The sequence below is a fragment of the Sorex fumeus genome, unplaced genomic scaffold (assembly GCF_029834395.1).
Source record: "Sorex fumeus unplaced genomic scaffold, SorFum_2.1 ptg000008l, whole genome shotgun sequence".
Classification (NCBI taxonomy): domain Eukaryota; kingdom Metazoa; phylum Chordata; class Mammalia; order Eulipotyphla; family Soricidae; genus Sorex; species Sorex fumeus.
In genome coordinates, this window is record NW_026606065.1 from 54061846 (window position 1) to 54085346 (window position 23501).

The 23501-nt window shown below is 40.5% G+C and overlaps 1 protein-coding gene across 3 annotated transcripts in view; it reads left to right on the forward strand.

Moving 5' to 3' along the window:
• KLF12 (KLF transcription factor 12) overlaps positions 1 to 23501 on the forward strand; it is a 730941-nt gene that overhangs the window by 319523 nt on the left and 387917 nt on the right. For 2 of the 3 annotated variants that reach the window (XM_056109465.1, XM_056109456.1), the window contains exon 2: positions 4877 to 4934. The gene's annotated coding sequence lies outside the window, so the exon portion shown is untranslated. Of the gene's footprint in view, positions 1 to 4876; positions 4935 to 21599; positions 21617 to 23501 lie in introns of those variants that run through there. The other variant, XM_056109472.1, reaches the window with a different exon arrangement.

Here is a 23501-nt window from a genome sequence, read left to right on the forward strand (position 1 = left end):
ATTGTTCCTCTTGAATTCACCGCAATGTTCTCTTGTCTGCTATTTATTTATTTGGAGGCTTCCTCCCCTCATCTGCAGTTATCTGGAGGTTTTCCCCATTTCATCTTGGAGCTCATTGATTCTGTCTTCAGAAGCTGTTACTCTTGCTCAGACTTTCTAGTCCTTCTAGTGAGTTCTCCATTTCACCTACCTAATTCTTTCTCTCTCTCTCTCTCTTTCTTTCTTTCTTTCTTTCTTTCGTTTGTTCGTTTTTTTTTTTTTTTTTTTTTTTTTTTTTGCATCACAGCCAGTGATGCATAGAGGTCACTCCTGGCTTTGCATTCAGGAATTACTCCTGGTGGTGCTCAGGGAATGCTGGGAATAAAACCCGGGTCGGCTGTGTGCAAGGCAAACACCCTAACCACTGTGCTGTTGCTCCAGCTGCACCTACCAAATTCTTTAGTCTTTCATTTTTGACTTTCAGCTTTCTCATTCCTGCTCTCTTAGCTTCTTATGTCTTACTGGCTTCTGTTCCATGTTTCTTTGAGCTCCTTAAACACGCTCAACATTTCCTCTGTAACATCCTTATCTCAGAGGTTATAAAGGTGGTTATTAAGCCTGGTGGCATTTTGTGCTGCTTTCACCTTGTTCCTTTTGCAGTCTGGGGTTTAGTCTTTCCAATTCATTATTTGCACCCTCTCAGTGACAGGGAGCTCTCCAGGAAAACCAGCTGGGTAGTGTTTCTCTTTGTTCCCTATTGAAGCTGCAGAGGTAGAGATGGGGATTCCTGCAGTCAGGGACCCGGGTGGGGCACTTATGCTCCATCTTCACTCCTGGGGGCTTGGCTGGGCAGGGAGCAGTGCTCCGGGCTTGCAGGCCTGCTGACTTCCAGATGGTCCTACAGGATTCTAATGTGTGGTGAGGGGCAAGAGCCACTTTTAATTCTTGCTTATCCAAATTCTAGCAACAAAAACTTGTAATTTAAAAAAATTTTTTTTGCTTTTTTTTGGGGGGGGTGCTCACACCCAGCGATGCACAGGGGTTACTCATGCATCATGAACTCAGGAATTACTCCTGGCAGTGCACTGGGTACCATATGGGATGCTGGGAATCGACCCCTAGTCAGCCGTGTGCAAGGCAAATGCCTTACCTGCTGTGCTATCACTCCAGCCCCTGTAATTTAAGTTTTAAAAGTGAACCTCTCTTTTGATTTATTCTGTCTGATGCTTTAAGATAAAGGACTGGTCAAACCCAAGCTAGATACAAAAAGAAAGGCAGGGAAATAAAACTGATTAAGTCATGAGCCAGAACCTTGGAAATCCATTTGCCCTATTGCTTATCTCAGGTACTTTGCGAATGCCCACTCTAAAAGTTCCTTCCCTCCCTTCCTGTTCTTTCCTCTTCATCCTTTCTTTTCTTATTCTTGCATTCATGAAGTTCCTACTGTCTGTTCCAGCACTGTTTTATACTCTGAGGGTATAAATATAATTTGGAATTCTTCATACATTTGAGTTGGCAAAAGATGCATAATAAATATTTGTTGAATTGAATAGAACCACAGCTGAGTCCTCTTGGCATCCTGCGGTACTGTGCCTACAATCCTTTGTAGAAATCATGCATTTTTGATATCCAGGAACATTCAGTTGCTTCCTCATTTGCCTGTCTTCCCTTTTGCACTCAGGGACACCTGAAATTCAGACAGTCTCAAACCATTTGCATGACTTTGGTGAGGATAAGTGTCTTCAACTCTGTACATCCCAAACACTTGGGTCCCAACAGCAATCAGTACTGGGTGTGTGCAGTCAAATTTGCTTATGTAAGCAAGGGGAAGTCTGCTGGATTGCCTTGTGAGCACTAACACAGTGTGATTGAGAGGTCTTAGAGCCCCGCTTTTGATTCATTCATTTTGCCTTTGAGAACTTGGAAGAGACATGGTGGGACCCTGTAGCAGTCTATAAATTCTCTGCATGGGTGATCTCTCTTACATCATTAGAGGCACTTGGAGTTGGTTTATTGAGGGAAAACCACAAAAGTATAGCCTATGTGTGCATGTGTACATGTATTTAAGAGTGAGAAAAAAGCAGAAGGGGGAAAGAATTTGTTTTCAGTTTTTTCAATCAGGGATGACTTTTTAAAAATCTGTTGATTTTGGGGCTGGAGCAATAGCACAGTGGGTAGGGTATTTACCTTGCATGCAGCTGACCCAGGTTCGATTTCCAGCATCCCATATGATCCCCTGGGCACTGCCAGGGGTAATTCCTGAGTGCAGAGTAGGGAGTAACCCCTGTGCATCATTGGGTGTGGCCCAAAAAGAAAAAAAAATATCTGATGATTTCTGGCTTTTCTCGCTTCTTAACTACTGGAAAGATGACATTTCTGAGAAAAGTAAACTAGACTTGGGCTGGAGTGATAGTATTGGGCAGGGGTTGTTAAGACACTTGCCCTGCATGTGGCTCAGCTTGGTTTCATCCCAGGCACTGCATATGGTTTCTTGAGCACTGGCTGGAATGTAACCTCTGAGCACTGCCAAACACATAAAGAAACAAGAGTAACTTGAAATTGGCCATGGTGGTTGGGTGGAGTCAGGGAGTGGGAGAGATCTGGAACCATTGAACATTGGTGGAGGGAATTGGAACACTGTATGCCTGAAACTATTATTAATCGGAATAGAAATCAAAGGGCTTAAGTATTTTTTTTTCCCCAAAGAAAAGAGAGTAAACTGGTCTGCTTGGCTGATGGTACTTCTATGGGAATTATGAAGTGGGGAGAGAATAATACCAGTGTCACGGCCCACTCCCTCTGGTTGAGTTTTCAGTGCCACCGCTGTCGTCATGGCATTTATTTGAGTGATATAGAGAACGGATATAATATTGATTTTAATATTAGCCAGAGTCATAGCTTGTCCCATGTTTTTTGGGGAGGTATTTTAAGAAATACGCCCTGCCTTTACTTTGTAAATGAAGTCATTAATGTTCAGCCCTAAAGGTTTTTCTCTCATAATGCATTCCCTTCTCAATTCTTCCATTATATATTTGGGCCATTTGACTTGTTTATTTTGCAAATAATTTATTCTCTGGACATGTGTGGATTGATGACACAGGGAGAGATGCCTTTTAAAGGGCTTTGTTTGGGAGCTAGAAGTATACCAAGGATCTCTGCTGTGTGGCCACCAGCAGAACAAAGCCTCCTAATTTCAGTGTCATTAAATAAGCAGCTGGTGCAGCTGAATTCAAAGGAACAAGCATAGTTATTGACTGTTTTCTTTAAAAACTGCCTGAACAAAGCATTTCCTTGAGCACCATTGAACAGGATTTGGAACTTGCTTTGCCTCAAAAAACGTCTTAGAAAGGTTTACGGAAGTGCAGAGGTCAACATTTTTGCATGTGATTCTCCTCTATGCCCAATCCATGGTAATTGGCTCCTTTTAGGCATCTTGTACTTTAGGATCACATGGTCAGAATCACTAAGAAAATATAAACCCCCTCTCCTTGCCCCCTTTCGTAGTAACAGTCAACTGCTTGGTTGTATTAGCCATCCTAGATAACCAATAGTCCTAGTTAATAGCAAGAAAGCAAAAACAAAAATTATAGCTTATAATAATTCTGTGTTATTTCTGCAAATTATGCTATTTTGTTTCTTGTAGGTATTTAAGAGTAGTCATGGTTATATAAATAAAGATCTTGGAAAGGGTATAAATCAGGAGCTGACAAGAATTCATTCATGTGTTTTCTTTTTTCAAAATAATTATGTTTCACTGTTCTTTAAATCATTATGCTTTTATTAATTTTCTTTTTAAAGAGAACTTGCCATATACCAGATACTCTGTTAAATGCTGTCAGGTACAAAAGAAATCACATAATAGGCAAAGTGCCAGAGATTTGCTTCCATCTGTTTTATTCTTAAGTAAATTTGTGTATTCAGGTAAAATTTCTTTTGTAGAGAGAACTTGGGATTTCATAAGAGAGAACTTGGGATTTCATAAGGAGGTCCTCCTGCTTTCTGTTTTCTAATAATGTATGTAAACTTCTATAGTAGATTGTCAAATTTTTTGAAGGGGAAGGAAATTTAGGAGATGCCTGTTAATTAGATTACATTGTGTTTTACCCTCTTTGGATAATGCACGAATCATGGCTCATTCTTTTTCATTGGCATTTACTTAAAATAATGTTAGTACAATCTGTTGGGCCAGACTAGACCCATGGCCTGTTAGGGAAACTCTTATTTTTAATTGTCAGGCCTCTTTTACATAGTTCACGAGTATGTTTAATTTCTTTAAATCATATCTTATTTCTGTTTACTTTGCTATCCATTGATTTTTTAAAAAATTCTATGGAACTTAAAAAATTAGTTTTTTTATAGACAAAGTAGTTATTTTGTGTAGATTTACTACCTGCTTATAGAATAGTGATTTCCCTTCCCACTCCCTTTTCTGTGTCATAAGTTCTTTCCAGCTTTCATTAAGACACACCAAGTCTGCTGGTGCCAAGATGAGAGGGACAAATTGGATTATAAAATCCATGTTAGTTATCATTTCATAGATTGTTTGATTCATATTTCTAGACCCAAACACCGTATTACTTTTTATAGTCTATCCCCATTTTCAGGACCATTAAATTGTAAGTAGATACCCTCTTTAACATGCATTATTTAGTTCGGTTTGTGGTTAATACATGGGAGAACATCATAGCTTTGCAAAGGTAATATTGTATATTTTATTCTCAGTTCTAGTGGGGAATTATTTATATTTCAGTTATACTTTTATGTGTGTTAAGAGCTTACTGGAAAGATACTTTCTAGGAGTTGTTAATGCTGACTTTTGATGCCAGGCTTCTTTAAACATGCAGACTGGAATTTCTACCCCTTGTGAAATGAATTCTCCCTCTTTTTTTGTTCTTAGGGGAAATGCTACAGATCCATTCTCAGAGTTTCTGAAGTTCTTCTGCATTGCACACAAGGTAAGAGTCATTACCTCTTTATACCTTTCACCCCCCACAGTGCCTTTCTGGCTCAGAAACTCTGTACCTGTACACTGTGAGCATACCTCTCTCAGCCACCAACTCCTGACTTCCCCCTTGGCCAGGTTGTCATTTGTTACTGTTCACTTTTATCTTCAGTTCATTCTCCCGGGCCTGGTCCAGATGAGTTCCTTTGCACTAGGGCTGCCCTTATGTTGATTCTTTTTCTGATTTTTCTTTTTCCGTCTCTGTGTTTCCCTTGCTCATTTTCGTCTCCTTTTCAGCTTACTGAAATCTTCAAAATCATCTATCTATCTTCTATTTTTTTTTTCAAAAAAAGAAAATCCCTTTTTAGATCCATTCTCTAGTAAACCCCTGACTTATCCCTTCAGTTGAAGAAGAACTGCTTTTAAAGAGCTTGTTTCTACCTCATCTTCCATCTTCCAGATTACGCTGCAGCTCAGGATTCTTGAGTTGCCACCAAATTCAGACAAATTTAGACTTTTTTTTTTGCTTATGGATTTTTGACTTTCAAATATACTGAAAGTATAGGTATATTTCACAGTTTTTTCATTTGACTTTGGTTTTTCAGTTTCTGTGGTTTATTCCTTTATTACATTCTCTGGCCTCTCCATCATTCTAGTGCTTTTGCTTCTTGTTTTTAGCTCCTGTACCTGTGTCTTCATGTTTCCTTGACCTTAATGTTGGTATCAGGTACATTTCCATCATTCTCCTTTCCTTCTGCTTTTGTCTTTCGTTAATATGCTCAATTATTTCCGTATCTTCAAGTTCTCTCCTACTATAGAATTCTAAATTGTCATCTTCTTTTCCATAATTATGTTTCTTATCTGATCCTTTAAAACGCCTTTGTTTTCTACTAGTGCGTCTTTGACTATCAGGTGTTAAATTCCTAAATCTAAGAATTATTCCTGACTCACTGCTATTGCTGATCTCTCATTAGTCATATAGTCATAGCTCATTTTACCTCCTTAATTTTGTTGCACTGTGATTTTTTTAAAAGTGGGACATTATCATAATCTTATAACTAGTCTCTTCCTGTATCATCTGTCATCTATTTGGAAAGTTGTATTGCAGAAATACGAGGGTGATTATGTCATTGTTTTGTTTAAAATGGAATGAGTTCCTGTATTTTATACTCTCAAGTGATGTCATTCCCAGCATGCCTCTTCAGCCTCTGCAGTCTGGGGATTTGGGGGTTTGGGGTCTCTGGTGCTGCTTTGTGCTGCTCTGTGTGCCAGCGCCCAGTTGTAACGTACTGTTTGACTCACACACATCACCTTGAACTCACTCTCCAGCCTCATTGGATGTCACTAGCATTGGTACTAGCAGCTCAATACATGGCTCTCTTGACCAAGTTTGTAACTTTACGTTTTGACTTTGTACATTTGTTTACAGTACTTAGTATGGTGGTTTGCTAATGTTTGTCAGCATATCCATCTACACCATTCAAATTTGACTTCTAGGAGAACTAAGACCAACTGTTTTCTTTTCAGATCCCATTTAGAGTGGTCATATTCATAGACACAGTGGAGCCTTTTTGACATGAAATGAAATAATCAGCACTTGGTCAATTGGCCAAAGTGTTGAAGTAGAGGAATCCTAAAATGATGTGTACATACCTTAATTATTTCATTAAAACATAAAACTTATGGATACACATTTGGGGCAATATTTTACCTTTTTTAGTGTGTTTTGGGGTCACCTCTGTCAACTCAAGGGCTCCTCCTGAGTCTGCATTCACTGATGACTCCTGGCAGCACTCAGGGTATCATATATAGTATAAAGGATGAGACTTGGGTCCACCGTTTGATGCTTTAACCCAGGTAACTATAACTTGTGCAATTTTTTTTTTAATGTAAGTTCAAGACTGTTCTTTGACTGTGACTCCAAGGTTGGAGTTCATGGTTATCTTTCCTATCCATATCATGTTCATGGTGATTGCCCATTATTTCTAATTTGTGTCTCAAAAGAAAAGCAAAATTGAAGCACTTTTGAGGAAATTTAGGATTTATTTTACCTGTTATACAGTTACAATGCATTGGTCTTATTTAGTGGTTCTTCAAAACACAATTGTTTTATTAGGGATAATCTTGGAAAAATTTCAAAGCATTTGAAGTTAATTTTTTTTGATGGAAATACCTTACTACTTCTTTATACATATATATATATATATATATATATATATATATATATAACTTTTTTTGGTCACACCCGGCGATGCGGAGGGGTTACTCCTGGCTCTGAACTCAGGAGTTACTTCTGGTGGTGCTCAGGGGACCATATGGGATGATGGGAATCGAACCCGGGTCGGATGCGTGCAAGGCAAATGCCCTACCCACTGTGCTATCGCCCTGCCCACTGTGCTATCGCTCCAGCCGCTCGTATATAATTTTAAGTAATCCATCATTTAATAAAATTGTATTATCTTAATAAAGAAAAGCTGCATGTACAGCTTTGGGTTTAGAATGACTCTTCCTGTAAGTATGGTTTAGCTGAAGGTCGCAGGGCTACTTGGTCTCCATGGGATGGGAAGAGGCCTCCTAGTTGGTGCATTTCAGGATATCAGTCAGAATGATTTAAAAGGGCAATGGAAACCATTGGTTAATCTGGACAGTTAGTTAAGTGGAAGTTGGTTAAAAGCATTCTACCATGTTTGTCAGATTGATGCTGAAAGGATGGTTATCTCTGTTGCTTGATGTTTTGTTACTGAAATAGCTTAATCCACCCTTGCCTGCTTTCTCCCGAGGTTCCCCTTTGACATCATTTATAAAAATGTTAAATAGGACCACTTTGAGCACCTGTCTCGTCGAAGTCCTCATGCTTATACATCTGTTTCTCTGCCATTTGTCTATTGCTTTAACCATGAGGGAATGTAATTTTTAAGGGACCGTGGAGATACCCTAAGTGGTAGAGCACAGAGCTAACATATTTGAAGCTCTGCATTAGATCCTCAGCTCAGCTGAGAGTGAACCGTGGGCCCATGGCACCTCCATGAAAGTATATAAGCTTGTAAACTGGTTTTGGGTCTGCTTCCATTGTTGATTTCTGTCAACTAGAGAGAGTATTAAATAATATATCATTGATTCCTGTTCGTATTTTGGCCCACAATAATAGGTTGTTTTCTCCAATGCCTGAAAGTCCTCCATTTAAAAAAATTCTGTGGTCAGGGGCCCTTTGCAATGGTATCCTCTGTCACGGCTGGTTGTAATTAAAATTTTCCATTGGAACCAACAATTTACAAATCCTACCTTGAGTATTTGACTCCATGAGGCTTTTGTTTGTTTTGCTACATCTACTTTAATCATTAGGTTTAGATTTTCCCTTATTCAGAGTTTGATTTACTTCCTACAACCTGTTGCAGAAGGTAAGCTGGCATTTGCGATGTTTTTAATAGTTTTCCAGATAAAGACTAAGGAAGCAGCTATTCAGATTCTCTCTCTCCAGCTCTCTGTACCCTCCCGCTTTTTTCATGTTATATATATGCTCTGCAGAAAAAAATTTATTTCAGGAGTTTTTATCTTTTTGGTGCTTTTAAATACATAGTTTTTGAGTCCTTTAGAAGGTCATCCTTCAGTTCTGTCTTAACAGGTCTAATTATTCATTTGTACATGACCCACTGATCTTTGAGGATTTTTTTCTCTAGTCCTTGATAGGGCAGTCACTTCAGTTTTTGCAGTGAGGTTACTTATGTCCCCTCCTACCTTGTCCTCGTGGTGATGTGCATACCCAGGGTTTCACCATTTTGAACCTTGGCAGATGTTTATCTTGGTCTATGGATACTGTCTTTCGAATGGCCTTCAAAGAATTTACGGTTATTTTCTTAAAAGTCTGTTCCATTTTTAGGGATATTGCTCCATTTTATGTTATTTTATTTTTTGTTTTTTTCTTTTCTATAATTTTATTTATTGACTCACTATGAGAGAAGTTACAAAGCTTTCAGGGTTAAGTCTCAGTCATACAATGAAACACCCATTGCTTCACCAGTGCCCATTTTCCACCTCCAAAAACCCCAGTATACCCCCCACCCCACACCCTCCTTCTACCTGTGGGGCAGATGATTTTCATGTTACACTCTGTCTACTTTGATTACATTCAATATTTTGACACCAGACCCATCATTATTATTTGGGATTTTACCCCAATACTCAAATCTGTCGAAAAGGCACCAGTAGATAATTTCTTTTCTGTTGCTGGTTATTAATAATGCATGATGTCGCGTGGCTACAGTTGTAGCTGCGTGATTTTGGAATTTCAAAATTTTGACACTTAAATCTGGAAGGATTTCTGCCAAAACCTGCTGGGTTCTGAGATTTGTTTCTGAGTCTCTGTGATCATGGCCGTTAAGCAGATTGATCAGGAGTCAGAGAGGCCGTTTGTGGGTGGTGACTCGGGGTTTCGTTGGAGTGGGGAGGAAAGGGCTAGCTCTACCCACATCCCACGTGGTTCCGTGTATCTCATCACTGCGGGCCCAAACCTGACCATCCAGTGTCTTCTGGAGGATGGCGGCCACTGAGCCGCCAGGGGGAACAGGCCAAGGCACGAAACCTATTCCCACCTGGGGTGGCCCGGCATGGGTAACCTACTGCAGGGACTGGATGCAGTTCTGCCAAAAGCCTCTGAGTTCTGAGATTTGTCTCTGAGTCTCTGGGATCATGACCATTAAGCAGTTCAATCAGTAATCAGAGAGACCTTGCCTCCAGTTACATAACTGAGTGGGAGGTGGTTTGTGGGTGTGTCTCCCATATACCTAACTTTTGGTCATTTACTTTCTTGGTAAATTTTGCCCTAAGTTTTTGGGGTCTGGCCAAAGGCACAGCAGAAATTTTGGGATATCTGGAAGTCTGAAGGTGCTATCAGGCTGCTGATGCACTTGCCTCACAGGTACAGATTGACCTGCTGGCAGCCCCATACCCCAAATGTTGCTCCATTTTAAAGAGCTGACTTGTGACCTGTTGTAGCTCTGTTTTCTAACTGTGGCGTGATGATGCTATTTGGTTTGACAGGACACTATCCCAGGGAGCAGCTGTCTTTGATTTTCTTAATGTTAGGTGAACTCTCATGCCTGACACCAGCAGGTGTATGCTTATCTAACATTCCCACTACTTCTGATGTTTTTGTTTCACTAAATTAAAATAACAAGACTGTTATCTACAAGTATCTTAATGCAGTAGCCTAGTAGTTTGACTACATAGACACTTTCAAAGTAATAAATCGAGAATAGGTAATAATGACTGTCTTTCATAAGAAAGGGAATTATGGGTAAGGAAATGGAAGCAAGACATAGAAAGTAACTTAAGGAAGCAAGCATTCAAAAATACTGATCATGGGGCTGGAGCAGTAGCACAGTAGGTAGGGTATTTCCCTTGTGTGCTGCCAACCTGGATTCTCCAGCATCTCATATGGGACATTGAGCTCCACCAGGGTAATTCCTGAGTGTAGAGCTAGGAGTAACCCCCATACATCGCTGAGTGTGACCCCCAAAACAAAAAACAAACAAAGAAAAACAGACAAAACAAAAATACTCACTGTTTGTTTTCATAGCCTGTGGGAGAATAGCATAGCACAGTCTGAGACCCCTCCACTTCACTTGCAGGCATCTTTTTTTTCCCCTCTTCATAATCTCATTTTCTCAGTGTTACCTCTAGATCCTTACTGGATTGTGGAGATGGTGGGCTCTGTCATCCTTAATAATTTGTATTTCAGTTATGCACCTTCCCATTCCTGCTGAACTTCTGGCCCTGTTTGAAGTTTCCCAAATCTTCTTATTCTAGGTCTCAGCACTTTGGAATTATTCTGTCAGCTCACCACCATGAGTCTTCTCTGTTGCAGTCTCTTGTCTGCTTATATCCCTTTGTCAAAAACCCTGAGAACTACCTTATTGCCAATTCTAACTACTGTAAGAATCCTGATTCTGTTTCTGTAGGCATTTTGTGTGAGTTGCCCCTGAGTGGCAGGGAGAACGTCTATTCAGATCCCACTCTATAATTGAGGTCCAATCCATGTTGCACAGATACTTTCTCCACATCACATGCACTTGCTCTACTGCTCTATGAACTCATAATGTGGGCATTTGTCCAAGGCATGTGCACATGATACTGCCTCTTGCTCCTGATTGCTGTGCATCTCTTCTTCTCTACCCCATAGTCTGAAGGAAAGTATAAAATGAACAATGTTAATATCTTCAACCAATGCTGGGGAGATGGTGTAAAGACTAGAGCACATGCTTTTAGTATGCTGGGTGTGGGGGTGCGCTCTCCAATGGGTTGTTAGGCCAACGAGACTGAACAGTTCAGTGTGAGCGCCTGAGGGAATAGTGTTTCCAGAGACCATCAGAGTCACCTCTGGAAATACTTGGGGGGACACCAGGGCTATACCCAGTGATGCCCAAGGGACTGCATGTGTTGGGCATCAAACTGGAGCCCAGCACATGGATGACATGTGCCTTAATGTGTTCTAGCTCTTTGGCCTCTGAACACAGACTTTTCTTTCTTTCTTTCTTTCTTTCTTTCTTTTTTTTAAATTTTTATTTATTTATTTATTTAATTTATTTGTTGAATCATCGTGAGAACAGTAACAGAGCCTTTTAGTTCAAGTCTCGGTCAGTCATACAATAATCAAACACCTGTCCCTGCACCAGTGAACATTTTCCACCACCAAGAATCCCAGTATACCCCCCCGTCCCACTCACCCCCCACCTGTGTGGCAGATTTCCACTTTACTCTGTCTCTCTCTATGTTGATCACATTCAATATTACGACAAAAGACCCAACATTGTTATTTGGAATTTTCCCCAACATTCAGAACTACCACAAAAGCATCATTAGAAAATTTGTTTTCTATTGTTGATTATGAAGAGCATATGATGTTGTGTGGCCACAATAGCGGCCATGCAAATTTGGATTTCTGATATTTTAGTAATAAACCTAGAGGGATTACTGCCAGAAGCCCCTGAGTTCCAAGATTGTTATGTGTGCCTCTGGGTTCATGGTCGGTCAGAAGCTGGAGAAGGTGTTTGAGGGTGGCAACCCGGAGCATTGTCATGGTGGGGAGCAGGACCTATTCCACCTCCCATTCCATGAAGCCTCATGTGCCTCGTCAATGCACTCTCATACCTGGCTCTTCATTAAGCTCTAAAAGATGCAGGCCATCATGTCGCCGCCACAAAGGGGCACAGGTGGAGGGTCAGACACCCTTCCCCTCCCAGGGTGGCATAGCACCATTGTTAAATACACAGTCCAGATGTATTTCAGTTGGGCATTATCTTTTGCTCAGATTTTCCCACCACCATTCAAGCATGATTTTCAGGGAGAAATACTTTCCATTGTTCACTTTGCATATCAGGAAATGTCACATGGCCACTTTTGTGGCCGTACAGTTCAGGAAATAGTCCTGGTACCCGCATGCCAGAGCCATGCTTTTAGAAGCTCATGGTCACCGGGATTTCATCTGGAGAAGGCAGGGAGACAGCACCTACCCCATCTGGGACCTCCTGGTGATATCGGCTCTGTTTGGGGCCTGGAGCATCTTCCAGGAGGTGGAACAGACTTTTCAGTGTGGGATGCCCAAGTTTGATCCCCAGTACCTCATGGTGCCTTGAGCACCAAATAGAAAATTCCCCTGAGCACTGTGGGGTATGGCTTTTCCCAAAAGTGATATCAGTAGGCCAAATAAAATCTGGGAACCTCTGGTATAAATGGATACTGATGCCCCTGTAAATTTCCACATCTTCATGGGTATCTGAATGTATCTAGTTATAATTTAATTTATGCCATTGAGTTCCTTACAGACTTCTGTAAGGCAAATCAAGGTCTAGATAAGTTATTCTATAGTGCAAACTATTTTAATTTAAAAATAGTTATGTGAATATCTATTTCACATTTGAATTTCTTTCTTTAATAACTATATAATTTGAATATAAAAATGAGTTACGATTGCATATTTTAGTGTCTGTGTACATATGCTGGTAGGTAACTGACCATGTAGTGCAAAGTGCATAGGGGTATAAAGTACTAAATGTATACACATAACTGTGTATAGGGGATGAGTAATAGCTTGATTCACCTATATAAGTCGTGTATATGAATCAAGCAGCAGTAAGATGCATGCATGTGTGTATGAGTGTGTATAGATGATTAGTGTTATAGTCTATGTATGTGAATACACCACAGTAATATAATGTACTTTTTGTGTATGTGCCAGTCAGAAAACAGTACTGTGTGTCTGAATTTGAGTCAGAGGTAGGCAAGAGTTACATGAATGTGTGTACACTTGATTGTGTTTTATTCAGTCATATGGTAGCATAGTTTTTATATGAAAGAGAGGAAGAGGAACAGAGTTAAGTTCCATACCTTAGTGATAGAAAGGGAGCAACATGGAATAAATAAAACGTTGACTCTAAATGATAGCTTTTATATGACTTTGAATGGATTACACAACCTTTATAGACACTTTATAGACACTTGATTTGCTCGAGCGGGCCCAGTAACGTCTCCATTGGAGACTTCGTTGTTACTGTGTCTGGCATATCGAATACTCTCGGTAGCTTGCCGGGCTCTCCGAGAGGGGCGGAGGAATCGAACTCGGGTCGGCCATGTTGGCCGCTTGTAAGGCGAACGCCCTACCGCTGTGCTATCGCTCCAGCCCTAGACACTGTTGGTAACATGAGATTTTAGTTTAATTTTGGTTTTGGGGTCACACTGGGCTGTACTTAGGCCCTACACCTGGCTCTGCTCTTAAGGGTCACTCCTAATAAGCTTGGGGCACTATCTTATCTGGGGTGCTGGAGATTAAACCCAGATCAGCCGTGTATCACTCAAGCCACATAGTATGTGAGATTTTTGCTACACCTAAGTTACTTTTTGATTTTGAATTATGATGTTTAGTCACAAATGCCTTAGCCTTTCTCTTTCTTCTGTGTATTATTATGACTGTAATGACACTTATAACTGACCTTTGGGCATTCGGAATCTCCACTGTATCTTTGTTTATTAGCCTCTGCAGGAGAAAACTCTAATTTATTGATATTTCTCTGAATTATGCCCAAAGTGGCCCCATTTTTTTATGATGAAGGGAATCTAGCACTTCCTTACAAAGCTGTAACAAAACTAAATTTCCTAAGTTATTGCACTACCATAAAGGTAGCGTTGCTGCAGACACTGTTTCATGTTGTCAAGGCTACCTCACTGTATAGTATCTAAGAGTGAGGGATTAAGTTCTAACAGGCAAATATTGATCCTCATGGACAATGTGTAGAGTACTCGCCATATGTGATATACTAAGCAAATCTTTTTTTAAAAGATTTAAAATGGACAAATCATTGAATAATACAGTGCATTTGAAAAAAATCCACTGCCATTATGTGCACATGGGTTCTCTGAATCTATTTTTGTCATGGTTGGATTAGTGGTGAGTCATGTATTCCTAACATCATGGATACATATGGCAGCATCATTTAGGTGCTTTTAGTAACTATCAGATACTGAGGAAAAATTAAGGGTGATAGGAGTAGAATTTTAGTATCTTCCCCTCCTTTGGCATAGTGATTGTACCCCTTTTAGAGGATCCCTCTTAAACCAGTGAACCAAATTATTTCATTAGCTCTATGTCCATAGAATCATATGGGATCATTTTCTCTGGCATAAATCTTCTGTCCATAGGGCACTGATGCAGTTAATCTAAATGCTCTCTTTTGGAATCAAAGTGCACAGTGGACATAGCATTGAGTTATGATTCCAGAACATAAGTAGGTTCTGCTTTGTTAAAAAAATATATATCTCCACATATATAATTATATATGGATATTTATATAAAATGTTCTTTTATGAGCATGTGGTAACTGCCAAAAAAGCAAACGAAATATTCTATCAGGGGAAATTATAAACATTAAAACATAATGCAAGAAGAGCACTTATTTCATTGCATGAATGCCTAACACGTTTTAAAATTTCAAAATCCTTGTGAGCATTGATCACTAGAGCTTGCTGTGGTGGGGAAAAAAAACACCTTTAAGCCTTTAAGGACCCTCACTCATTCTTAGTTTAATGTAGTGGGGAGTGATTTTTGCCCAAGTGGTGATAATGAATTCTTTGTCAGCCTGCTTATTTGTGGAAAAGGAGTACACATGAGATAAAGACTTGAAAATTTGGGGCTGAGTTTCAGCTACCATAAGTATTCTTCGAGAAGGAATTTGATCCTGAAATGAATGAAATAAGATCCGATTATTTAAGGTTCCATAAGTTTCCTCTGTGGAGCAGTTGTGATGTCCGTGAAATCCAGGCTAAAAAGATACTAATAGGGAGGCTGGGCGGTGCCTTGATATTGGTTAGCAGTTTAGTTCAGCATTTTAAATTTCTGCCATTTGATCTGCATTGACTCGAACCTCAGAAAGGAGATTTATCCCGGAGTCAGAATGCAACCAGAGATTCGTATTAGAGGGTGGGGGCAGGGGAGGGAAAAACAAATGTCTTCCCCTAAGGAGCAGCCTGCCTGTGAGTTCTGCCAACTGGCCTGTGGGTGCAAACTAGTGAAGTCATCGGGCCTGAGCTATTTTAATACTCTAACACGGCGCTCCAAGGCAGCTGGAGGTGCAGGCTGAGGACGCAGGGAGAGGTTTTCAGAAGCAGGAAATTTCTCCCCTGACTGACAGCAGCGTCCCCTTTTCACACCAGCTGGGACTCTGACACCTCCAGGAATCAGGCTGGGCTTGGGGAGTGGTCCAGGCTGAGGGAAGGCGAGCAGGAGCATTTCCACCACACCAGGTTGTCTGTAGCTGTACCTCACCAGGAAAATGCCTGACTGCCCAACAGGATTGGTTCTTGGACTAAGGAAAGGCTGCAGCTGCAAAGCGGGAGAGGAAGTCTTTTTGTTTGTAGGGAAAAATCAGGTTTTCTCTTTCTTTCTTTCTTTCTTTCTTTCTTTCTTTCTTTCTTTCTTTCTTTCTTTCTTTCTTCTTTTTTTATACCCAGAAAGGTCAGAAATGCAAAGGCTGCCCTTTTGCTGTAGGGGATTATGAACCATAATAAAGAAAGGGGAGCATGCATCATATAAAATTTATCAGCATATTGAAAAGGAATGCCATGCAAATGACCTTCGAATAACCCCAGTGTGGGAGAAGATACCAATTTGATGTTTTAAACCTTTAGAAAATAAATACCATTGTAAAACAGATTTTTGTCTCAAACACATTTTTATTTTCTGATGATGAGCTCTGCCTTGTGTGTTCTGTCACTCTAGGTCTTTCCAAGAAGCCTAAGTGAGTATTTGATTAGAGAACCACGTACCGGATGCCCTCCTAACCACTTCCGAAATGATCTAAAAGTGTGCACAGAGCTTCATCCCTTCAGAGACTTAGCAAAAGTCCAGAAACATCACCCAGTGGGAGATATATTTAGAGATAATGAGATACTAAGTTTTGAGTGTAAGAAATGCACCCCTTTTCAGCTTCACTGATGCAAGTATTTAAAATGCAAGACACAAGGAGTGTTGTCTGCTAGAGAGTTTGCTGCAGTAGGAATGAATCAAAGCAGATGCCCTGGAACACGAGTGCATGCAGGGGTCATGAGGAGGAGCACTGCCATGATTCAAACCGGGTTGAGCAATGGAAGAGGGGGCGGAAGTTGCTTTGTTTATTTGAAGTTGGGTGACCACAGATCAGACAACTGAGGAAGATTCTGTCAGTACTTTCATTCTGAGTTGCAAGCCCTGGTGCCAAAAAGCACCCCCAAGTATGTGGTAGAGGTGTTTGTTTAGTATTAAAATGTACAGACTTCTGTTTGCATCTAAAATTTTTCAGTGAGCAAAAGGACTCTTTCATTTCTTAATTTGACAAGTTGAAAAACATTCTCATCGAAAGATAACAGTGGCCATGCTTTTCAGAATACCTTATGACTTTGAAGTCATCTAACCCTTATTTAGTCGGGTGTATCCTTCAGATTAGTCCAGAAGGAAATTATTTTGAGACTGCACTGTGTTTAAATAGGAAAATGTTCAAAATGGTTCTGGGGTTACTGGGATAGTGGGGTGGGGTTGCACAGTCTTTTTCTATTGTCTGATAGTATTTAGGGCACGTGGAACATTTTTAGGTACAGAGGAAACTGCCCACCCTGTGTATTTCTTACTGGAAAACTCCCAATCTAGGAGTTGCCATAGAAATTAATGGATGAACATAATTGAGAGTTACTATATGTTTAACAACCAGATTTTTTATTAAGGTGGAAATGTAGGAAAACAAATATGTTTATGTTCAAGTTTTCCAGGGCACAAATTGTATTTTCTCTGATATGTAAGAGATAGTTAAGATTCATGAAGTTGTGTCATTTTTCAAAGGCTGACTTGAAACCTCACCGCCCGCTCCTTGCTGTGGGAACTTGGCAAGGGTGTAACCTATTTGGATCTCATTTTTCTCATTTGTAAGACGAACTTCTTCATAAAGCCCACCAAAAGGGATGATGATGTATTGAGAGAGTAGATCTGAAATGACTAACGTGGGACCTGGTACACAGAAAAAGCAAAATAAATGGGGACAGTTGTTATGATGAGTACTAGTATTATTTCATTGTACAATACCTGGAGGCCCTTATTTGAAAGATTTATTTTCATTGGTTGAGAAATATCTGACCTAACACAGTAAGTCAGGGACCAAGATTTAGATTTAGTCTACTCTCTTCCTGGAAAATACTATTTTTTTTTTTGATGAGCTTGAATTAATGCTTGGTAGAAAAAGTTCATGAAGTAAAGATCTATTACAGTTGATGAACTTTGATAGGAAGTAAATAACAGAAATTACAGTTTCGAGATCACAATAGCAGGCTTCATTTGTGATAATTTGGTATTTTAAGAGCATTTCCTTCTGCTTATTCTTTGTTCCCTGTGGGTGTACACTTTTATGTTAGTTTTGCATAAATATTTATGGAAAAAATGTCAGAGTTGAGATGCAGTTCCATGTACCAATTTTATAGGTGAAGAGAAAATTTTGAGAAGCATAAAAAGGTGCTTAATTAAAAACTACATTGACTCCATTTATGTGTGCTTTTTTTCCCTTTTCCCTGTCTCTCTCCATCTGATGCTTCTCACTACATTATCCCTCTTTAAAAAAGACATTGGGGGACCTCTTCCAGCAGAATTTGACCTGAGTGGACTGCTTTGCCGGTGGTTCTCAGGAGGACCACTGAAGCCATACCCCGTGGCGCTTTTGGGTTCTCAGAGTTATGGCTCCAGTATTCAGGGCTCTATTTGATGCTGGGGATCAAACTTCAGACCTGGACATGAAAATGCTGTGCTCTGTCACTTGAGTTATCTCGCTGGCCATCACTGCACATTCTTTACCTACCATTTTTTTCTCCTTTCCTTGTCATTTTTTTTTTCTTGCTTTGTGTGGTCCCACTTTGCTGTTAATTTTTTCCTCATTTCTTGCCTGGTAGAACAAAACACCTTTTCAGAGATTGTTCTCCAATGGTTTTTGACTTTTTATGCCGACTTTAAAAGCAGACAGTATGTTGTCCTTTAACTATGTTGTGTTAAACTGTAATTTGTGGCCAGTGATTCAGCTTTTCTCCCCTGTAGTGATAGGAAAAGCAATTTGATATTCTTAGGAGATGGAGGCAAGTCATTGATAAACGTCTTGGAAATTATCTTTCATATCTATAAACATTTCAAAAGGCATTGTAGTCATCACCATTTAAATTGCTTCAAATGCAACTTTCCAGAGTTCAAAACAAAACAAAAAAACCCTGCTGTCACCTATTGGTGGGAAGTCCAGTAAAATTAGAGCCATTGGGAAGAACAGGGTGGAGGCCAGAAGTCCCTGTGGTCCTAGGAATGAGCTGGAAGTTGTGGGCCACTGTCTCCCGCCCTTTTTTTTTCTTTTTGGGTCACACTGGACAATGCACAGGGGTTATTCCTGACTCAAGCACTCAGAAATTTCCTGGCGGTGCTCGGGAGATGATATGGGATGCTGGGAGTCGAACCCGGGTCCACCGTGCACAAGGCAAACTCCCTTCCCTGTGTGCTATCACTCTAGACCCTGTCTCCCAGCCTTGCTCCTGCCCCTCCAGCTGGAACTGGACACATCTCTCTCCACACAGATGTAAGCCCTTCCGGTTGCCTTTTAAAGACCACAATAAGGTAGCTTTATGAAGATAAGGGGGAGGAGGGGGGGAGTCTGAGACAAGTTTGAAGTTTCAGAAACAACTTGAAATCAAAGACTAGTGTTTGTGTTTAAAATTCCCTCATAGGATCCCCCAGTCTGTGTCTGATCCCTTCCGGGCGCCTGACGTTCTCGCTCCTTCTCCCAGGGTCCCACATGGCTTTACAGAAGGATTCTGAGCTCAGTCTCTACAGACTCGGTAGCTTTCTTTGGCCTGCATGTGCACACCCAGTTCTGAGTGCTCACTTAAGAACTCACTCATTTCTCTAACTCTAGGTCCCTTTTCCCGCCTTCTCCCGTAGCCCCCACAATTGTGGGGTGTGGGGGTGCAGTGTTTGTAAATTTCTTTTTCCATCGAGAAGTTCACCCCCTTCCCTCCCAAAGACAGCAGATGTGAATTCTAAATATTTTTACATAAGGAATGAAAGCCAAAACAAATTATGGTAATCTTGGCTTTTTGATTTGTGTAGGTTTTGGATGAGTTGGAGTTAACTGTAACTTTGAAATCACTTTTTTTTCCCCAGTTTGACAGTATAGGCAGGGAACATCATTTTCATTTTCACAGATGCCTTTCCTCAGCCTCTTTGTCAACCACAGCATGGCAAATAAGTTTTACCTTTCTCCTCTCCGTAGAGAACTCTTCATGTGAAAGGGATACACAAAATCTCCAAGGGATATGATGCATAATTTTACACTGAGTGCCATATATGTTGAATTTCTTACTCATCTCACACCATATGCAGTGTTATTAATCTTTACTGTGAGTCAAATGACAAGTGAGCAATAAAAGCCGGCCTTAAAAAGCTACCAACAAACAACGCAGGAAAAAATAAAAACCCTAACAGATGCTTTGCAAAGCAGTGACAGTCAATGAGACTGGGGTCTCCTGTATGTTGCATAGTTGATTTGCTGCTGTGGAGGGGCATATGGGCTTTGACTTTTACTTCCCATCACAGTAGGGCTCCGCTTCTTTGCTCATTCTCTCTCTTCCCTCCCTCCCTCCTCCTTCCTTCCCTAACACCCCCTTGTCCTCCTCCTTTTAGAAATATCCTCTCTTGTGGGAAATGGCTCCATTCTTAACTCTTCCTCTCCTCAAGCAGGTCTGTATCTGTGTTTGCAAGCATATTTGTGCTGGGTGAAAAAAAGCATTCCACGGTTCTCGATACAGTACATGTTTGATGCCACTTGAACTCTTTGGCTCTACCTTTCTTGCCCAGCTTTCTAATTCATTTGTAACAAGTTGCCAACTGCACCTCAGACGCATTTGTGGATCTTACCATGTTCCCCTTTATCCTGGCCTTGGCTTGGGGCTTTATAGCTGTTGCTTCCTGGCTGCCTCTTGCCTAGAACAACTGTGTTTAAGGGCAAATTGATGGCTGGTGTTTTCCTTCTAACTGTCACCATTGTTCACCCATACCCTTCTTGTCAAATGAAAAATTTTTCATTTTTGACGGATCCATCTTATCTGCTTCACGGCTGGGCGGTGGTAAGTTCTGCATGCAGAGAAGTGAGACCCAGCGCAAAACCAGACTGGTATGAAAACCATGGGAAGTATTTCAAAGTGTGTCGATTGTGCCAAGTCACTTTTGTTCTCCGGAGAGAAGCATCGTATGTGGACGGTGATAGAGAGATCACACTCGTTGGGGCCAGCCTTGTGGCTTTCATGTTGCATCTCATAAAGAACCAGGAAAATACAGTTTCAAGTATGCACAGATACTTCGATGGCAAAGTAAATGCCTTGCATTGATTTGTTATTTGTGGCCCAGCAGCAACAAACATCACTTTTTTTTTCTTTTAATAAATTGCTCTGTAGCCAAGGCTTTGCTTTTTATACATTTAAGTGAGTGGAATCGATTTGAGAAATGGAAGTCTCAAGTTTCCAGCTTACTTGATGCTAAGACTACAAGACATTTTGGTGAGAGAATAAAGAGCCGACTTTGATTTACTGAAACTTCAAGTCATCTTGCTTTTAGCAGTTTTTCTTAACATGATTTTTCAGATGCCTTTTAAACGTTGGGTAACGCCGTCAATGATTGATGTCTTGGGACTTGTCTTTACTATTGTCTAACTCTCAGGATCCTTTTGAGCAAAACATTTGACGTTTTTGTTGTTGTTGTTTTAATTTCCATGCCCATAATTTGTTAATTCTTAAAATTATTCTCCACTTTGTTCATCGGGATGCCAGATGTCCTACTCTGGTGTTTAGGAATTATTACTGTCATGTTAAGTACAAGGTAAAATGCAGTGATGGGATTTTTATTATTTTCTTCAGTGTCAGGTCTTTCTAATGTTAAATTAAGCTCACAGCTCATTTTTCAGCAGCTCATAGACAGGGTCCTTTTGTTTTGATTTTGTAAAATGAGGAACAAACACTTCTCAAAGAGATGGAAAGTGCACTGGTGAATGAATGCTGCAGATGCTAACAGAGGCAAAATAGCACATCAAGGAGTCACACTGCTGAGACAATCACCCTGGCAGTGACACTTGATCTGGAAACTAAATCTCTGTGAGTTCTTGGGTAAGTCCTGAGTTGCTTTCTGAGTTTTAAAATGAGAACATTGAATTTTATTTTACTTACTTTTTAATTTTTATTTTATTTTATTATTTTTTCATTGAATCACCATGAGATACAGTTAGAGTTTTCATGATTGAGTTTCAGTCATACAATGATTGAACACCCATCCCTCTACCAGTATAGCTTTCCAACCACCAGTGGCCCCAGTATCCCTCCCACCACCCCCACCCCACCCCATCCCCTGCTCTAAGGCAGACAATTTCCTTCTTATTCTCTTTCTCTACTTTGGGGCATTATGGTTTGCAATATAGATACTGAGAGGCCATCATGTTTGGTCCTTTGTCTACTTTCGGCACACATCTTCCATCCCTAGTGATCCTTCCAACCATCATTGACTTAGTGGTCTCTTGTCTATCCCAGCTGCTGTCTCCCATAGTTTGTGAGGCAGGCTTCCAACTGTGGAGCAATTCTCTTGTCCCTTGTCTCTATTGTCCTTTGGTATTTGTTTCATACTTTGTTATTTTATATTCCACAAATAAGTACAGTCATTTTTTCCCTCTCTTTCTAACTTATTTCACTTAGCCTCGTACTCTCCATGTCTGTCACTGTCACTGTCCTCTCATTGTTCACCGATTTGCTTGAGCGGGCACCAGTAACGTCTCATTGTGAGACTTGTTACTGTTTTTGGCATATTGACTACGTCACGGGTAGCTTGCCAGGCTTTGCCATGCAGGTGGAATACTCTCAGTAACTTGCCGGGCTCTCCGAGAGGGGCGGAGAAATTGAATCCAGGTCGGCTGCATGCAAGGCAAATGCCCTACCCACTATGCTATCACTCTGGCCCTATCCACTAATAAGCAAATTTCATGACTTTCCCTTTCCTAACAGCTGCATAGTATTCTATTATGTAGATGTACCATAGTTTCTTTAACCAGTCATCTATTCTCGGGCACTCTGGTTGTTTCCAGATTCTGCCTATTGTGAACAGTGCTGCAATGAACATACAAGTGCAGATGTCATTTCGACTGTGTTTTTTGCATCATGGGAATAAATTCCCAGAAGTGATATTACTGGGTCATATGGGAGCTCTTTTTTTTAGTTTTTTGAGGAAATGCCCATATTGTTTTCCAAAAAAGTTGGGCCAGTCGGCATTCCCACCAGCAGAGAATGAGAGTCCCTTTCTCCCTGCATCTGAGTCAGGACTGGCTGAGAACATTGAATTTTAAAACCTAATAGTTCCCTTATGTTCTGTCATCTTAAAACTAAGTACCTGCTTCTCTGCCCTTCCTTGCTAGTCTTATCCTTTGCTTTCTTTTCTTGAGCGTGGCCAGCTGCAGGATCCTTAGTGGGCAGTAGTGATAGTAGGAGCACAGTCTCCTGAGTAACCTCTGAACACTTCTGCGTTTGCTCTGTTCAACCTCCCTCCCCCCAAATGACCTGAATTAATTTTCCACCCTATGACTAATAAATAAACCTTTACATTTTCTTGGCATTCTTCAGTAATTGCCAGTGCCACTGTGGGTTTTCAATGACTTTGAATCTGTAATCCTCTTCAGAGGGAACAAAATGTGACTGTTAAAAGGTTTTCTACTTTGCTTCATCTTATTCTTCCTCTTGCAACATTAATGGCAGAATTTTAAGCAGTGTTTTAGTACTTATTCTAAGCCAAAGAGACGCTTGCATTAATATGCTTAAAGCCATTCATTCTTTACTCACTGAACTCGTGCTGTATTTGAAGTCCAGCAGTGGGCTATGTAAACTCCCTCTTTCGATCAGGCTCTTATGGAAGCCACTGTAGGTTGAATGGTTACTAGCTGTGGATTCTGATGACTTGTAATTGTTGCTCATTCTACTGAGCCTTGTTTATAACCTAATTTAGGGCCGTTTT